This window comes from Oncorhynchus gorbuscha, linkage group LG20 (genome assembly GCF_021184085.1).
Source record: "Oncorhynchus gorbuscha isolate QuinsamMale2020 ecotype Even-year linkage group LG20, OgorEven_v1.0, whole genome shotgun sequence".
In the NCBI taxonomy this organism is placed as follows: Eukaryota; Metazoa; Chordata; class Actinopteri; order Salmoniformes; family Salmonidae; genus Oncorhynchus; species Oncorhynchus gorbuscha.
In genome coordinates this window covers 44,871,056-44,889,246 of record NC_060192.1, presented here as the reverse complement: position 1 = coordinate 44,889,246, position 18,191 = coordinate 44,871,056, and the positions used below count along the sequence as shown (strand labels likewise).

General features: G+C 43.7%; 1 protein-coding gene across 3 annotated transcripts in view; it reads right to left on the bottom strand.

Annotated features, from left to right (window-relative positions):
* si:dkey-71l1.1 (uncharacterized protein LOC569883 homolog) overlaps positions 1-18,191 on the bottom strand; it is a 70,559-nt gene that overhangs the window by 17,113 nt on the left and 35,255 nt on the right. The gene's annotated exons all lie outside the window — the stretch shown is intronic.

Here is an 18,191-nt window from a genome sequence, read left to right as displayed (position 1 = left end):
TATTAGGGGTGTGTCTAGTTAGGCTTGGCTGCCTGAGGCGATTCCTAATTGGAGTCAGCTGATTCTAGTTGTCTCGGATTGGGAACCGTATTTAGGTAGCCTGAGTGCGCGTTGTATTTCGTGGGTGATTGTACCTGTCTCTGTGTTAGTCACCAGATAGGCTGTAATTAGTTTCACTCGTTTGTTGTTTTCGTATTTTCAGTTATTTCATGTACCGCTATTTTCTTCATTAAAAGTCATGAGTAACCTACACGCTGCATTTCGGTCTGACTCTCTTCAAACAGCAGACGAACTTCATTACAGAATCATCCACCACCATTCACAGACCGAGCAGCGTGGGAACTGGCAGGATCTGAAGGTGGACGTTATGGACAACAGAAGCAAGGAGTATACTACGTGGGAAGAAATCGACAGGTGGGCGGCCGACCCAGAGCGAGTGCAGGAGCCCGCCTGGGATTCCCTACAACAATGCGAAGAGGGCTACAGGCGAATCGAATCAACGAAAAAGACACGCCGGAATAAAAGGGAGAGGTGCTGGTTTAAACAGGCAGCGACAGCTGGAGCAGCAAAGGGAGGATGAATTATTTGGAGAATGGACATGGGAAGACGTGTTGGATGGTAAAGGTTGTTACACTTGGGAGGAGATATTGGCCGGAAGAGATCGCCTCCCATGGGAACAGGTGGAGGCACTAAGGAGAGCAGAGGCAGCGGGAGATAGGAGCCGACGATACGAGGGAACACGGTTGGCAAGGAAACCAGAAAAACAGCCCAAAAAAATTATTGGGGGGGAGCTAGAAGGGAGAATAGTTATGCCAGGTAGGAGACCTGCGCATACTCCTTGTGCTCACCGTTGGGCTAGAGAGACCGGGCAGGCACCGTGTTATGCTATGGAGCGCACAGTGTTTTCAGTGCGGGAGCATAGCCCGGTGAGGCACATACCAGCTCTTCCTATTGGCCGGGCTAGAGTGGGCATCGAGCCAGGTAAGCTTGGGCAGGCTCGGTGCTCAAGAGCTCCAGTGCGCCTGCACGGTCCGGTCTATCCAGAGCCACCTCTACACACCAGTCCTCCGGTAGCAGCTCCCCGCACCAGGCTTCTTGTGCGTGTCCTCGCGCCAGTACCACCAGTTCCAGCACCACGCACCAGGCCTCCACAGTGCGCCTCGCCTGTTCAGCGCAGCCAGTGCTTTTCTCCCCTCCTGCGCTATCGGAGTCTCCCGCCTGTTTAGCGCAGCCAGAGCCTTTCTCCTCTCCTGCGCTGCCGGAGTCTCCTGTCTGTCCAGCGCCACCAGTGCTCCCAGTCGGCCCAGCGCGTCCAGTGCGCCTCGCCTGTTTAGCGCAGCCAGAGCTGTTCTCCTCTCCTGCGCTGTTGGAGTCTCCCGCCTGTTTAGCGCAGCCAGAGCCTTTCTCCTCTCCTGCGCTGCTGGAGTCTCCTGTCTGTCCAGCGCCACCAGTCGGCCCACCGCGTCCAGTGCGCATCGCCTGTTCAGCACAGCCAGTGCTTTTCTCCCCTCCTGTGCTATCGGAGTCTCCAGCCTGCTCAGCGCAGCCAGAGCCTTTCTCCTCTCCTGCGCTGCCGGAGTCTCCTGTCTGTCCAGCGCCACCAGTGCTACCAGTCGGCCCAGCGCGTCCAGTGCGCCTCGCCTGTTCAGCGCAGCCAGAGATTTTCTCCTCTCCTGCACTGTTGGAGTCTCCCGCCTGTTCAGCGCAGCCAGAGTCTTTCTCCTCTCCTGCGCTGCCGGAGTCTCCTGTCTGCCCAGCACCGCCAGTCGGCCCAGCGTCACCAGTCTGCCAGGATCCGCCAGAAGTGCCAGTCTGCCAGGATCCGCCAGAAGTGCCAGTCTGCCAAGATCTTCTAGATCGGCCAGACAACCTGAATCATCCAGGTCCACCAGCCAGCCAGGATTTACCGGAGCCTACTACCTGCCTGAGCTTCCTCTCAGTACTGAGCTTCCTCTCAGTACTGAGCTTCCTCTCAGTACTGAGCTTCCTTTCAGTACTGAGCTTCCTTTCAGTACTAGGCTTCCTTTCTGTACTGGGCTCCCTCTCAGTACCGGGCTTCCCCTCAGTACTGGGCTGCTTCGGTCCCGGGCTGCCCCTCTGTCCCGGGCTGCCCCTCTGTCCTGAGATGCCCCTCTGTCCTGAGCTGCCCTGCTGTCTTGAGCTGCCCTGCTGTCCTGAGATGCCCCTCTATCCCGAGCTGCCCCTCTGTCCCGAGCTGCCCCTCTGTCCCGAGCTGCCCCTCGGTCCCGAGCTGCCGCTCGGTCCCGAGCTGCCCCTCAGTTATGTGGGGATTAGGGTGAGGACTATTAGGCCATGGTCGGCGGAGAAGGTGGATTAACCTAGGACGCGAAGGGGAGGAACTAGGACATTTATGGAGTGGGGTCCACGTCCCGAGCCAGAACCGCCACCATGGACAGACGCCCACCCGGACCCTCCCTATGCTCTTGAGGTGCGTCCCGGAGTCCGCACCTTAGGGAGGGGGTTCTGTCACACCTTGGTCATTGTATCTTGTGTTTTTGTTATATGTTTGGGTAGGCCAGGGTGTGACATGGGTTTATATGTTGTATTGGGGTTTGTATTAATTGGCAGTGTGTATTATTAGGGGTGTGTCTAGTTAGGCTTGGCTGCCTGAGGCGATTCCTAATTGGAGTCAGCTGATTCTAGTTGTCTCGGATTGGGAACCGTATTTAGGTAGCCTGAGTGCGCGTTGTATTTCGTGGGTGATTGTACCTGTCTCTGTGTTAGTCACCAGATAGGCTGTAATTAGTTTCACTCGTTTGTTGTTTTCGTATTTTCAGTTATTTCATGTACCGCTATTTTCTTCATTAAAAGTCATGAGTAACCTACACGCTGCATTTCGGTCTGACTCTCTTCAAACAGCAGACGAACTTCATTACAGTGTATATATAATGTGTGTATATATAATGTGTGTGTATATATAATGCGTGTATATATAGTGTGTGTATATATAACATGCGTATATATAATGTGTGTATTTATAATGTGTGTATATATAGTGTGTGTATATATAGTGTGTGTATATATATAATGTGTGTATATATAATGTGTGTATATATAGTGTGTGTATATATAACATGTGTTTATATATAATGTGTGTATATATAATGTGTGTGTATATATATAACATGTGTATATATAATGTGTGTATATATAATGTGTATATATAATGTGTGTATATATAATGTGTGTATATATAACATGTGTATATATAGTGTGTGTATATATAATGTGTGTATATATAACATGTGTATATATAGTGTGTGTATATATAATATATATAGTGTGTGTATATATAATGTGTGTATATATAGTGTGTGTATATATAGTGTGTGTATATATAATGTGTGTATATATAGTGTGTGTATATATAATGTGTGTATATATAGTGTGTGTATATATAGTGTGTGTATATATATAATGTGTGTATATATAATGTGTGTATATATAGTGTGTGTATATATAACATGTGTTTATATATAATGTGTGTATATATAATGTGTGTGTATATATATAACATGTGTATATATAATGTGTGTATATATAATGTGTGTGTATATATAATGTGTGTATATATAATGTGTGTATATATAACATGTGTATATATAGTGTGTGTATATATAATGTGTGTATATATAACATGTGTATATATAGTGTGTGTATATATAATGTGTGTATATATAGTGTGTGTATATATAATGTGTGTATATATAGTGTGTGTATATATAGTGTGTGTATATATAATGTGTGTATATATAGTGTGTGTATATATAATGTGTGTATATATAGTGTGTGTATATATAATGTGTGCATATATAACATGTGTATATAATATGTATATATAATGTGTGTATATATAACATGTGTATATAATGTGTGTATATATATAACATGTGTATATAATGTGTGTGTATATATAGTGTGTGTATATAATGTGTGCATATATAACATGTGTATATAATGTGTGTATATATATAACATGTGTATATATAGTGTGTGTATATATATAACATGTGTATATAATGTGTGTATATATAATGTGTGCATATATAACATGTGTATATATATAACATGTGTATATAATGTGTGTATATATAATGTGTGCATATATAACATGTGTATATATAATGTGTGTATATATATAACATGTGTATATATAACGTGTGTATATATAATGTGTGTATATATATAATGTGTGTATATATAGTGTGTGTATATATAATGTGTGTATATATAATGTGTATATATATAATGTGTGTATATATAATGTGTGTATATATAATGTGTATATATATAACATGTGTATATAATGTGTGTATATATAATGTGTGTATATATAACATGCGCATTATATATATAATGTGTGTATATATAATGTGTGTATATATAATGTGTGTATATATATAATGTGTGTATATATATAATGTGTGTATATATAGTGTGTGTATATATAATGTGTATATATATAACATGTGTATATATAATGTGTGTATATATAACATGTGTATATATAATGTGTGTATATATAGTGTGTGTATATATAACATGTGTATATATAATGTGTGTATATACAGTACCAGTCAAAAGTTCAGACACACCTACTTTATTTTTTACTATTTCCTACATTGTAGAATAATAGTGAAGTCATCAAAACTATGATATAACACATATTGAATCATGTTGCAACCAAAAAAGTGTTAAACAAATCAAAATATATTTTATATTTCAGATTCTTCAAAATAGCCACCATTTGCCTTGACGACAGCCTTGCACACTCTTGGCATTCTCTCACCAGCTTCACCTGGAATACTTTTCCAACAGTTTGAAGGAGTTCCCACATATGCTGAGCACTAGTTGGCTGCTTTTCCTTCACTCTGCGGTCCAACTCATCCCAAACCATCTCAATTGGGTTGAGGATGGGTGATTGTGGAGGCCATGTCATCTGATGCAGCACTCCATCACTCTCCTTCTTGGTCAAATAGCCCTTACACAGCCTGGAGGTGTGTTGGGTCATTGTCCTGTTGAAAAACAAATGATAGTCTCACTAAGCGCAAACCAGATGGGACGGCGTATTTCTGCAGAATGCTATGGTAACCATACTGCTTAAGTGTGCCTTGAATTCTAAATAAATCACTAACAGTGTCACCAGCAAAGCACCCCCACACCATCAAACCTCCTCTTCCATGCTTCACGGTGGGAACCACACATGCGGAGATCATATGTTCACCTACTCTGCGTCTCACAAAGACAGTGGTTGGAACCAAACATCTCAAACTTGGACTCATCAGATCAAAGGACAGATTTCCACCAGTCTAATATTTATTATTTTATTAGGATCCCCATTAGCTATCGCCGTAACGCTAGCTGATCTTCCTGGGGTCCAACAGCAACTAACAAGACATTACAAACAACCACAATCAAGACTTCACAAACATTCAACAAGTAGACAATACTGATCATTAAAATACCTGACAGGAAACATTTAACATTCAGTTGATACTTTCTATTTCCTGTCCAGTCATATGGTCTATCACATTAGATGTTCTGTCTACTTCCTGTCCAGTCATATGGTCTATCACATTAGATGTTCTGTCTACTTCCTGTCCAGTCATATGGTCTATCACATTAGATGTTCTGTCTATTTCCTGTCCAGTCATATGGTCTATCATATTAATGTTCTTTCTATTTCCTGTCCAGTCATATGGTCTATCACATCAGATGTTCTGTCTATTTCCTGTCCAGTCATATGGTCTATCACATTAGATGTTCTGTCTATTTCCTGTCCAGTCATATGGTCTATCATATTAATGTTCTTTCTATTTCCTGTCCAGTCATATGATCTATCACATCAGATGTTCTGTCTATTTCCTGTCCAGTCATATGGTCTATCATATTAATGTTCTTTCTATTTCCTGTCCAGTCATATGGTCTATCACATCAGATTTTTATTATTTATTACTCCAGTGCTAGCCTCTCTACACTGGCTTCCTGTCAAAGCAAGGGCTGATTTCAAGGTTTTACTGCTAACCTACAAAGCATTACATGGGCTTGCTCCTACCTACCTCTCTGATTTGGTCCTGCCGTACATACCTACACGTACGCTACGGTCACAAGACGCAGGCCTTCTAATTGTCCCTAGAATTTCTAAGCAAACAGCTGGAGGCAGGGCTTTCTCCTATAGAGTTCCATTTTTATGGAACGGTCTGCCTACCCATGTCAGAGACGCAAACTCGGTCTCAACCTAAGTCTTTACTGAAGACTCATCTCTTCAGTGGGTCATATGATTGAGTGTAGTCTGGCCCAGGAGTGGGAAGGTGAACGGAAAGGCTCTGGAGCAACGAACCGCCCTTGCTGTCTCTGCCTGGCCGGTTCCGCTCTTTCCACTGGGATTCTCTGCCTCTAACCCTGTTACGGGGGCTGAGTCACTGGCTTGCTGGGGCTCTCTGATGCCGTCCCTGGGGGGGTGCGTCACCTGGGTGGGTTGATTCACTGTTGTGGTCAGCCTGTCTGGGTTGGCGCCCCCCCTTTGGTTGTGCCGTGGCGGAGATCTTTGTGGGCTATACTCGGCCTTGTCTCAGGATGGTAAGTTGGTGGTTGAAGATATCCCTCTAGTGGTGTGGGGGCTGTGCTTTGGCAAAGTGGGTGGGGTTATATCCTTCCTGTTTGGCCCTGTCCGGGGGTGTCCTCGGATGGGGCCACAGTGTCTCCTGACCCCTCCTGTCTCAGCCTCCAGTATTTATGCTGCAGTAGTTTATGTGTCGGGGGGCTAGGGTCAGTTTGTTATATCTGGAGTACTTCTCCTGTCCTATTCGGTGTCCTGTGTGAATCTAAGTGTGCGTTCTCTAATTCTCTCCTTCTCTCTTTCTTTCTCTCTCTCGGAGGACCTGAGCCCTAGGACCATGCCCCAGGACTACCTGACATGATGACTCCTTGCTGTCCCCAGTCCACCTGGCCATGCTGCTGCTCCAGTTTCAACTGGCCTGGGCCCTAGGACCATGCCCCAGGACTACCTGACATGATGACTCCTTGCTGTCCCCAGTCCACCTGACTGTGCTGCTGCTCCAGTTTCAACTGTTCTGCCTTATTATTATTCGACCATGCTGGTCATTTATGAACATTTGAACATCTTGGACATGTTCTGTTATAATCTCTACCCGGCACAGCCAGAAGAGGACTGGCCACCCCACATAGCCTGGTTCCTCTCTAGGTTTCTTCCTAGGTTTTGGCCTTTCTAGGGAGTTTTTCCTAGCCACCGTGCTTTTACACCTGCATTGTTTGCTGTTTGGGGTTTTAGGCTGGGTTTCTGTACAGCACTTTGAGATATCAGCTCATGTACGAAGGGCTATATAAATAAATTTGATTTGATTTGATCAGATGTTCTGTCTATTTCCTGTCCAGTCATATGGTCTATTGCATTAGATGTTCTGTCTATTTCCTGTCTAGTCATATGGTCTATCACATTAAATGTTCTGTCTATTTCCTGTCCAGTCATATGGTCTATCACATTAGATGTTCTGTCTATTTCCTGTCCAGTCATATGGTCTATCACATTAGATGTTCTGTCTATTTCCTGTCCAGTCATATGGTCTATCACATTAGATGTTCTGTCTATTTCGTGTGCAGTCATATGGTCTGTCACATTAGATGTTCTGTCTATTTCCTGTCCAGTCATATGGTCTATCATATTAGATGTTCTGTCTATTTCCTGTCTAGTCATATGGTCTATCACATTAGATGTTCTTTCTATTTCCTGTCCAGTCATATGGTCTATCATATTAGATGTTCTGTCTATTTCCTGTCCAGTCACATGGTCTATCACATTAGATGTTCTTTCTATTTCCTGTCTAGTCATATGGTCTATCACATTAGATGTTCTGTCTATTTCCTGTCCAGTCACATGGTCTATCACATTAGATGTTCTGTCTATTTCCTGTCCAGTCACATGGTCTATCTCATTAGATGTTCTTTCTATTTCCTGTCCAGTCATATGGTCTATCATATTAGATGTTCTGTCTATTTCCTGTCCAGTCACATGGTCTATCTCATTAGATGTTCTGTCTATTTCCTGTCCAGTCACATGGTCTATCACATTAGATGTTCTGTCTATTTCCTGTCCAGTCACATGGTCTATCTCATTAGATGTTCTTTCTATTTCCTGTCCAGTCATATGGTCTATCATATTAGATGTTCTGTCTATTTCCTGTCCAGTCACATGGTCTATCTCATTAGATGTTCTGTCTATTTCCTGTCCAGTCATATGGTCTATCATATTAGATGTTCTGTCTATTTCCTGTCCAGTCACATGGTCTATCTCATTAGATGTTCTGTCTATTTCCTGTCCAGTCACATGGTCTATCTCATTAGATGTTCTTTCTATTTCCTGTCCAGTCATATGGTCTATCATATTAGATGTTCTGTCTATTTCCTGTCCAGTCACATGGTCTATCTCATTAGATGTTCTGTCTATTTCCTGTCCAGTCACATGGTCTATCACATTAGATGTTCTGTCTATTTCCTGTCCAGTCACATGGTCTATCTCATTAGATGTTCTTTCTATTTCCTGTCCAGTCATATGGTCTATCATATTAGATGTTCTGTCTATTTCCTGTCCAGTCACATGGTCTATCTCATTAGATGTTCTGTCTATTTCCTGTCCAGTCATATGGTCTATCATATTAGATGTTCTGTCTATTTCCTGTCCAGTCACATGGTCTATCTCATTAGATATTCTGTCTATTTCCTGTCCAGTCATATGGTCTATCACATTAGATGTTCTTTCTATTTCCTGTCCAGTCACATGGTCTATCTCATTAGATGTTCTGTCTATTTCCTGTCCAGTCATATGGTCTATCACATTAGATGTTCTTTCTATTTCCTGTCCAGTCACATGGTCTATCTCATTAGATGTTCTGTCTATTTCCTTTCTTTTAGTTTTTTCTTGAAGGTGGATTTACTTTTTGCCTGAGAGATATGGATTGGTAAATAGATCCATTCAGCTGAGATATATGGATTGGTAAAGAGATCCATTCAGCTGAGAGATATGGATTGGTAAATAGATCCATTCAGCTGAGATATATGGATTGGTAAAGAGATCCATTCAGCTGAGATATATGGATTGGTAAAGAGATCCATTCAGCTGAGAGATATGGATTGGTAAAGAGATCCATTCAGCTGAGATATATGGATTGGTAAAGAGGTCCATTCAGCTGAGATATATGGATTGGTAAAGAGATCCATTCAGCTGAGAGATATGGATTGGTAAAGAGATCCATTCAGCTGAGAGATATGGATTGGTAAAGAGATCCATTCAGCTGAGAGATATGGATTGGTAAAGAGATCCATTCAGCTGAGAGATATGGATTGGTAAAGAGATCCATTCAGCTGAGAGATATGGATTGGTAAAGAGATCCATTCAGCTGAGAGATATGGATTGGTAGAGGTCCATTCAACTGAGAGATATGGATTGGTGAAGAGATCCATTCAGCTGAGAGATATGGATTGGTAAAGAGATCCATTCAGCTGAGAGATATGGATTGGTAAAGAGATCCATTCAGCTGAGAGATATGGATTGGTAAAGAGATCCATTCAGCTGAGAGATATGGATTGGTAGAGGTCCATTCAGCTGAGAGATATGGATTGGTAAAGAGATCCATTCAGCTGAGATATATGGATTGGTAAAGAGATCCATTCAGCTGAGAGATATGGATTGGTAAAGAGATCCATTCAGCTGAGATATATGGATTGGTAAAGAGGTCCATTCAGCTGAGATATATGGATTGGTAAAGAGATCCATTCAGCTGAGAGATATGGATTGGTAAAGAGATCCATTCAGCTGAGAGATATGGATTGGTAAAGAGATCCATTCAGCTGAGAGATATGGATTGGTAAAGAGATCCATTCAGCTGAGAGATATGGATTGGTAAAGAGATCCATTCAGCTGAGAGATATGGATTGGTAGAGGTCCATTCAACTGAGAGATATGGATTGGTGAAGAGACCCATTCAGCTGAGAGATATGGATTGGTAAAGAGATCCATTCAGCTGAGAGATATGGATTGGTAAAGAGATCCATTCAGCTGAGAGATATGGATTGGTAAAGAGATCCATTCAGCTGAGAGATATGGATTGGTAAAGAGATCCATTCAGCTGAGAGATATGGATTAAAGAGGTCCATTCAACTGAGAGATATGGATTGGTGAAGAGATCCATTCAGCTGAGAGATATGGATTGGTAAAGAGATCCATTCAGCTGAGAGATATGGATTGGTAAAGAGATCCATTCAGCTGAGAGATATGGATTGGTAAAGAGATCCATTCAGCTGAGAGATATGGATTGGTAAAGAGATCCATTCAGCTATGGTTCTGTATAAAACTGTAGATTCAAGGTGATTTGTCCTTGGCGTGGGTTGTCTTCAGCTGCCATGAATTTTCCTGTCTGGTTTGGTGGTTATGCGGTGTTGCTAGTATGTACTAACTGGCCTGAAAAAATACTGTGTGTTTTTTATTTGAAATATAACATTCCTAAAGAAAATCAGAAGACTGGATAGACGTTTGTTTTTAACGTGAAGCCATGAGAGATTCTGATGCATTTGGATAATATTCATACGGTTAGAACAATGAAGAGTTAATCTGGTAGCCCTGTTTAGAACAATGGAGAGTTAATCTGGTAGCCCTGTTTAGAACAATGAAGAGTTAATCTGGTAGCCCTGTTTAGAACAATGAAGAGTTAATCTGGTAGCCCTGTTTAGAACAATGAAGAGCTAATCTGGTAGCCCTGTTTAGAACAATGAAGAGTTAATCTGGTAGCCCTGTTTAGAACAATGGAGAGTTAATCTGGTAGCCCTGTTTAGAACAATGAAGAGTTAATCTGGTAGCCCTGTTTAGAACAATGAAGAGTTAATCTGGTAGCCCTGTTTAGAACAATGAAGAGCTAATCTGGTAGCCCTGTTTAGAACAATGAAGAGTTAATCTGGTAGCCCTGTTTAGAACAATGGAGAGTTAATCTGGTAGCCCTGTTTAGAACAATGAAGAGTTAATCTGGTAGCCCTGTTTAGAACAATGGAGAGTTAATCTGGTAGCCCTGTTTAGAACAATGAAGAGCTAATCTGGTAGCCCTGTTTAGAACAATGAAGAGTTAATCTGGTAGCCCTGTTTAGAACAATGAAGAGTTAATCTGGTAGCCCTGTTTAGAACAATGGAGAGTTAATCTGGTAGCCCTGTTTAGAACAATGGAGAGTTAATCTGGTAGCCCTGTTTAGAACAATGAAGAGCTAATCTGGTAGACCTGTTTAGAACAATGAAGAGCTAATCTGGTAGCCCTGTTTAGAACAACGAAGAGTTAATCTGGTAGCCCTGTTTAGAACAACGGAGAGTTAATCTGGTAGCCCTGTTTAGAACAATGAAGAGCTAATCTGGTAGCCCTGTTTAGAACAATGAAGAGTTAATCTGGTAGCCCTGTTTAGAACAATGAAGAGTTAATCTGGTAGCCCTGTTTAGAACAATGAAGAGCTAATCTGGTAGCCCTGTTTAGAAAAATGAAGAGTTAATCTGGTAGCCCTGTTTAGAACAATGGAGAGTTCATCTGGTAGCCCTGTTTAGAACAATGGAGAGTTAATCTGGTAGCCCTGTTTAGAACAATGGAGAGTTAATCTGGTAGCCCTGTTTAGAACAATGAAGAGCTAATCTGGTAGACCTGTTTAGAACAATGAAGAGCTAATCTGGTAGCCCTGTTTAGAACAACGAAGAGTTAATCTGGTAGCCCTGTTTAGAACAACGGAGAGTTAATCTGGTAGCCCTGTTTAGAACAATGAAGAGCTAATCTGGTAGCCCTGTTTAGAACAATGAAGAGTTAATCTGGTAGCCCTGTTTAGAACAATGGAGAGTTCATCTGGTAGCCCTGTTTAGAACAATGGAGAGTTCATCTGGTAGCCCTGTTTAGAACAATGAAGAGTTAATCTGGTAGCCCTGTTTAGAACAATGAAGAGCTAATCTGGTAGCCCTGTTTAGAACAATGAAGAGTTAATCTGGTAGCCCTGTTTAGAACAATGAAGAGTTAATCTGGTAGCCCTGTTTAGAACAATGAAGAGCTAATCTGGTAGCCCTGTTTAGAACAATGAAGAGTTAATCTGGTAGTAATATAATAATAATAATATATGCCATTTCTGTAACTCAGTTGGTAGAGCATGGCGCTTGTAACGCCAGGGTAGTGGGTTCGATCCCCGGGACCACCCATACGTAGAATGTATGCACACATGACTGTAAGTCGCTTTGGATAAAAGCGTCTGCTAAATGGCATATATATATATTATATTATTATATATATTATTATATTATATTATTATTATATATTATAATCTGGTAGCCCTGTTTAGAACAATGAAGAGTTAATCTGGTAGCCCTGTTTCGAACAATGAATAGTTAATCTGGTAGCCCTGTTTAGAACAATGAAAAGTTAATCTGGTAGCCCTGTTTAGAACAATGAATAGCTAATCTGGTAGCCCTGTTTTGAGGCATTTGGAGCTTTTTTATATATATTTCATTGCTGCAGAGATGACTATATAACCAGACAGTACTCTAAGTGTTATAGGACCAGGGATGGACCATATAACTGGACAGTACTCTAAGTGTTATAGGACCAGGGATGGACCATATAACTGGACAGTACTCTAAGTGTTATAGGACCAGGGATTGACCATATAACCAGACAGTACTCTAAGTGTGATAAAACCAGGGATTGAATGCAGATTTTATATCCTTAGGTAGTGGAATAACCTTTGACTCTATCCAGGCTTCTGGGCACACCCCGTACATCAAGTAGTTATATATGAGAGATTGGGGTAGATATTTGGTTAGCTGATATTTGGTGATCTGTACCAGGTGCCTTGTCATCTGAAAGAGACAACAGCGTCCTTTCTACCTCTTCCCTTTCTACTTGATGAAATTCAAACAATCTTTTAAGGGTATAATGACATGGAGCCATCAGTTGGAATCATAGCATTCCTCAACTTGTCCACTTTGCGTGTAAAATATTAATTAAAGTAGTTTGCGATGTCGTGTGGTTTTGTAATTAATATACCCTCTGATTCAACAAAAGAGGTGGACATGCTTGAATTCCTAACCATAATAGTGTTCAACGTTCTCCACAGCTTTTCCCATCATCCTTCACTTCATCAATGTTGTATTGATAGAATCCCTTCTTCTTTCCTTTGTTTAGTTTAGTCACAAGATGTATTAATTTACAATAACTTTGCTTACCAAAAAGGAGTGCCAGATTTATCTGCTACTTTTTATGGCATCATGACATTTCTCAGCTCGTCATCAATCCACGGGGCACAGTTTGACCTCACAGTGCATTTTCTTAAAGGGGCTTATCAGCTATACTCCTAAATAAATTCAGAAACAAACTTAGTGCCATTTCAGGATTATCCTTACTGCACACTTCTAACCATTGCACATTCTTATTCTCATCCACAAACGAGTCCTGATTGAACCCTCTGTAGGACCTGTGGTAGATTACTTTAGGGCCAGCCTTTGGTATTTTAGTTTCCCTAGTGAGTGAGTCCTGATTGAACCCTCTGTAGGACCTGTGGTAGATTACTTTAGGGCCAGGTATTTTAGTTTCCCTAGTGAGTGAGTCCTGATTGAACCCTCTGTAGGACCTGTGGTAGATTACTTTAGGGCCAGCCTTTGGTATTTTAGTTTCCCTAGTGAGTGAGTCCTGATTGAACCCTCTGTAGGACCTGTGGTAGATTACCTTAGGGCCAGCCTTTGGTATTTTAGTTTCCCTAGTGAGTGAGTCCTGATTGAACCCTCTGTAGGACCTGTGGTAGATTACTTTAGGGCCAGGTATTTTAGTTTCCCTAGTGAGTGTGTCCTGATTGAACCCTCTGTAGGACCTGTGGTAGATTACTTTAGGGCCAGGTATTTTAGTTTCCCTAGTGAGTGTGTCCTGATTGAACCCTCTGTAGGACCTGTGGTAGATTACCACTGGCTCCATGTCATCTACAAGACCCTGCTAGGTAAAGTCCCCGCTTATCTCAGCTCGCTGGTCACCATAGCATCTCCCACCTGTAGCACACGCTCCAGCAGGTATATCTCTCTAGTCATCCCCAAAACCAATTCTTTCTTTGGCCGCCTCTCCTTCCAGTTCTCTGCTGCCAATGACTGGAACGAACTACAAAAATCTCTGAAACTGGAAACACTTATCTCCCTCACTAGCTTTAAGCACCAACTGTCAGAGCAGCTCACAGATTACTGCACCTGTACATAGCCCACCTATAATTTAGCCCAAACAACTACCTCTTTCCCTACTGTATTTAATTAATTTATTTATTTTGCTCCTTTGCACCCCATTATTTTTATTTCTACTTTGCACATTCTTCCACTGCAAAACTACCATTCCAGTGTTTTACTTGCTATATTGTATTTACTTTGTCACCATGGCCTTTTTTGCCTTTACCTCCCTTCTCACCTCATTTTCTCACATTGTATATAGACTTGTTTATACTGTATTATTGACTGTATGTTTGTTTTACTCCATGTGTAACTCTGTGTCGTTGTATCTGTCGAACTGCTTTGCTTTATCTTGGCCAGGTCGCAATTGTAAATGAGAACTTGTTCTCAACTAGCCTACCTGGTTAAATAAAGGTAAAATAAATAAATAAATCAACCTTAGGGCCTTTGGTATTGTAGTGTTCCTAGTGAGTGAGTCCTGATTGAACCCTCTATAGGATCTTGACCAGGTCGCAATTGTAAATGAGAGCTTGTTCTCAACTTGCCTACCTGGTTAAATAAATAAATAAAAAACTGCAACTCCACCCCCATATCTATTTCTGTCCCTCCTGAACATATTGTATCCATGTATAGAGATCTCAGCTTCCTCAATAGAAGAGTCCAAGGGAGTCTCTGATATTGCCAATACATGAATATTGTTTGACAGCACCAGACAGTGTATTTCATGAATTTTGTTCCTTAAACTGCATATATTCAAGTGAGCAATAAACAGACCTTTCTCTGCTAGAATAACGGTATTTATACGTCCAAACATGAATCAGCAGTTGGAATGTGAGAGAGAGAGATACTCAGTCAGTGTGTGTGTGTGTGTGTGTGTGTGTGTGTGTGTGTGTATGGGGCTGGAATGACTTGTGTCTGTCGCTCCTCCTAACTCCTTGGGAGGGAGGGTGAACAATCAGTTTGTCATACCTCAGGTATGCTATGTCTGTCACACCCTGATCTGTTTCACCTGTCTTTGTTATTGTCTCCACCTGCCTCCATTATCCCCTGTGTATTTATGCCTGTGTTCTCTGTTTTGTCTGTTTCCAGTTCGTCTGGTTTGTTCTAGCCTACCAGCGGTTTGTCTCAGCGCCTGCTTTCCCCCAGTCTCTCTTTCTTGCCCTCCTGGTTTTGACCCTTGCCTGGCCTGCTGTCCTGTACCTTTCCCCTACTTCTCTGGACTATTGACCTCTGCCTGACCCTGACCTGACCCTGCCTGCCCCTGTGGGACTATTAAACTATTGGTTATCCGATGTGGTCTGCATCTGGGTTTTACCTTCATATCTGATAATGTCACCTCGTTCTCTTGCAGCCTTCATATCTGATGTCACCTCGTTCTCTTGCAGCCTTCATATCTGATGTCACCTCGTTCTCTTGCAGCCTTCATATCTGATAATGTCACCTCGTTCTCTTGCAGCCTTCATATCTGATAATGTCACCTCGTTCTCTTGCAGCCTTCATATCTGGTATTAGTTCCTTTCTTCTTTGACGGACTGAATCTGATAAATCCTCATTGATGAAGATGAAAGACCCTTTAAGGCATCTGGCTTTTTCAAGGACTGAAAGATGATCCTTGAACCTGCGGAATTTCACTACAATTGGCCTGGGTCTGGTTCCATTCTCACCCCTAGTGCCCCCTGGTTTCCCAGACCGGTGTCTGGTTCCATTCTCACCCCTAGTGACCCCTGGTTTCCCAGACCGGTGTCTGGTTCCATTCTCACCCCTAGTGACCCCTGGTTTCCCAGACCGGTGTCTGGTTCCATTCTCACCCCTAGTGACCCCTGGTTTCCCAGACCGGTGTCTGGTTCCATTCTCACCCCTAGTGACCCCTGGTTTCCCAGACCGGTGTCTGGTTCCATTCTCACCCCTAGTGACCCCTGGTTTCCCAGACCGGTGTCTGGTTCCATTCTCACCCCTAGTGACCCCTGGTTTCCCAGACTGGTGTCTGGTTCCATTCTCACCCCTAGTGCCCCCTGGTTTCCCAGACCGGTGTCTGGTTCCATTCTCACCCCTAGTGCCTGGTTTCCCAGACCGGTGTCTGGTTCCATTCTCACCCCTAGTGACCCCTGGTTTCCCAGACCAGTGTCTGGTTCCATTCTCACCCCTAGTGCCTGGTTTCCCAGACTGGTGTCTGGTTCCATTCTCACCCCTAGTGACCCCTGGTTTCCCAGACCGGATTCTCACCCCTAGTGCCTGGTTTCCCAGACTGGTGTCTGGTTCCATTCTCACCCCTAGTGACCCCTGGTTTCCCAGACCGGTGTCTGGTTCCATTCTCACCCCTAGTGCCCCCTGGTTTCCCAGACCGGTGTCTGGTTCCATTCTCACCCCTAGTGCCCCCTGGTTTCCCAGACCGGTGTCTGGTTCCATTCTCACCCCTAGTGCCCCCTGGTTTCCCAGACCGGTGTCTGGTTCCATTCTCACCCCTAGTGCCCCCTGGTTTCCCAGACCGGTGTCTGGTTCCATTCTCACCCCTAGTACCTGGTTTCCCAGACCGGTGTCTGGTTCCATTCTCACCCCTAGTGCCCCCTGGTTTCCCAGACCGGTGAGCACATTCCAGCTCTACCTGTTGATCCAGTTGTAGCTCCTCAGAAAACAGCTTTTGAACTTTGTCCTCTGATTCAGCCCACGTCTCACTTTGGCTCTCCTGGATACCATCTATTACACAATTATTTCTCATCGATTGTCCATCCAGGTAATCAGCCTCCCTGACTGTGGGGATTTCATTCAGCCTTCCCAGACATGTTCTGGAGGCCCTCCCTGACTGTGGTGATTTCATTCAGCCTTCCCAGACATGTTCTGGAGGCCCTCCCTGACTGTGGTGATTTCATTCTGCCTTCCCAGACATGTGCTGGAGGCCCTCCCTGACTGTGGTGATTTCATTCAGCCTTCCCAGACATGTTCTGGAGGCCCTCCCTGACCGTGGGGATTTCATTCAGCCTTCCCAGACATGTTCTGGAGGCCCTCCCTGACCGTGGGGATTTCATTCAGCCTTCCCAGACATGTTCTGGAGGCCCTCCCTGACTGTGGTGATTTCATTCAGCCTTCCCAGACATGTTCTGGAGGCCCTCCCTGACTGTGGGGATTTCATTCAGCCTTCCCAGACATGTTCTGGAGGCCCTCCCTGACTGTGGGGATTTCATTCAGCCTTCCCAGACATGTTCTGGAGGCCCTCCCTGACTGTGGGGATTTCATTCAGCCTTCCCAGACATGTTCTGGAGGCCCTCCCTGACTGTGGGGATTTCATTCAGCCTTCCCAGACATGTTCTGGAGGCCCTCCCTGACCGTGGGGATTTCATTCAGCCTTCCCAGACATGTGCTGGAGGCCCTCCCTGACTGTGGTGATTTCATTCAGCCTTCCCAGACATGTTCTGGAGGCCCTCCCTGACTGTGGGGATTTCATTCAGCCTTCCCAGACATGTGCTGGAGGCCCTCCCTGACTGTGGGGATTTCATTCAGCCTTCCCAGACATGTGCTGGAGGCCCTCCCTGACTGTGGTGATTTCATTCAGCCTTCCCAGACATGTTCTGGAGGCCCTCCCTGACTGTGGGGATTTCATTCAGCCTTCCCAGACATGTTCTGGAGGCCCTCCCTGACTGTGGTGATTTCATTCAGCCTTCCCAGACATGTTCTGGAGGCCCTCCCTGACTGTGGTGATTTCATTCAGCCTTCCCAGACATGTTCTGGAGGCCCTCCCTGACCGTCCAGCCTTCCCAGACATGTTCTGGAGGCCCTCCCTGACTGGGGATTTCATTCAGCCTTCCCAGACATGTTCTGGAGGCCCTCCCTGACTGTGGGGATTTCATTCAGCCTTCCCAGACATGTTCTGGAGGCCCTCCCTGACTGTGGGGATTTCATTCAGCCTTCCCAGACATGTTCTGGAGGCCCTCCCTGACCGTGGGGATTT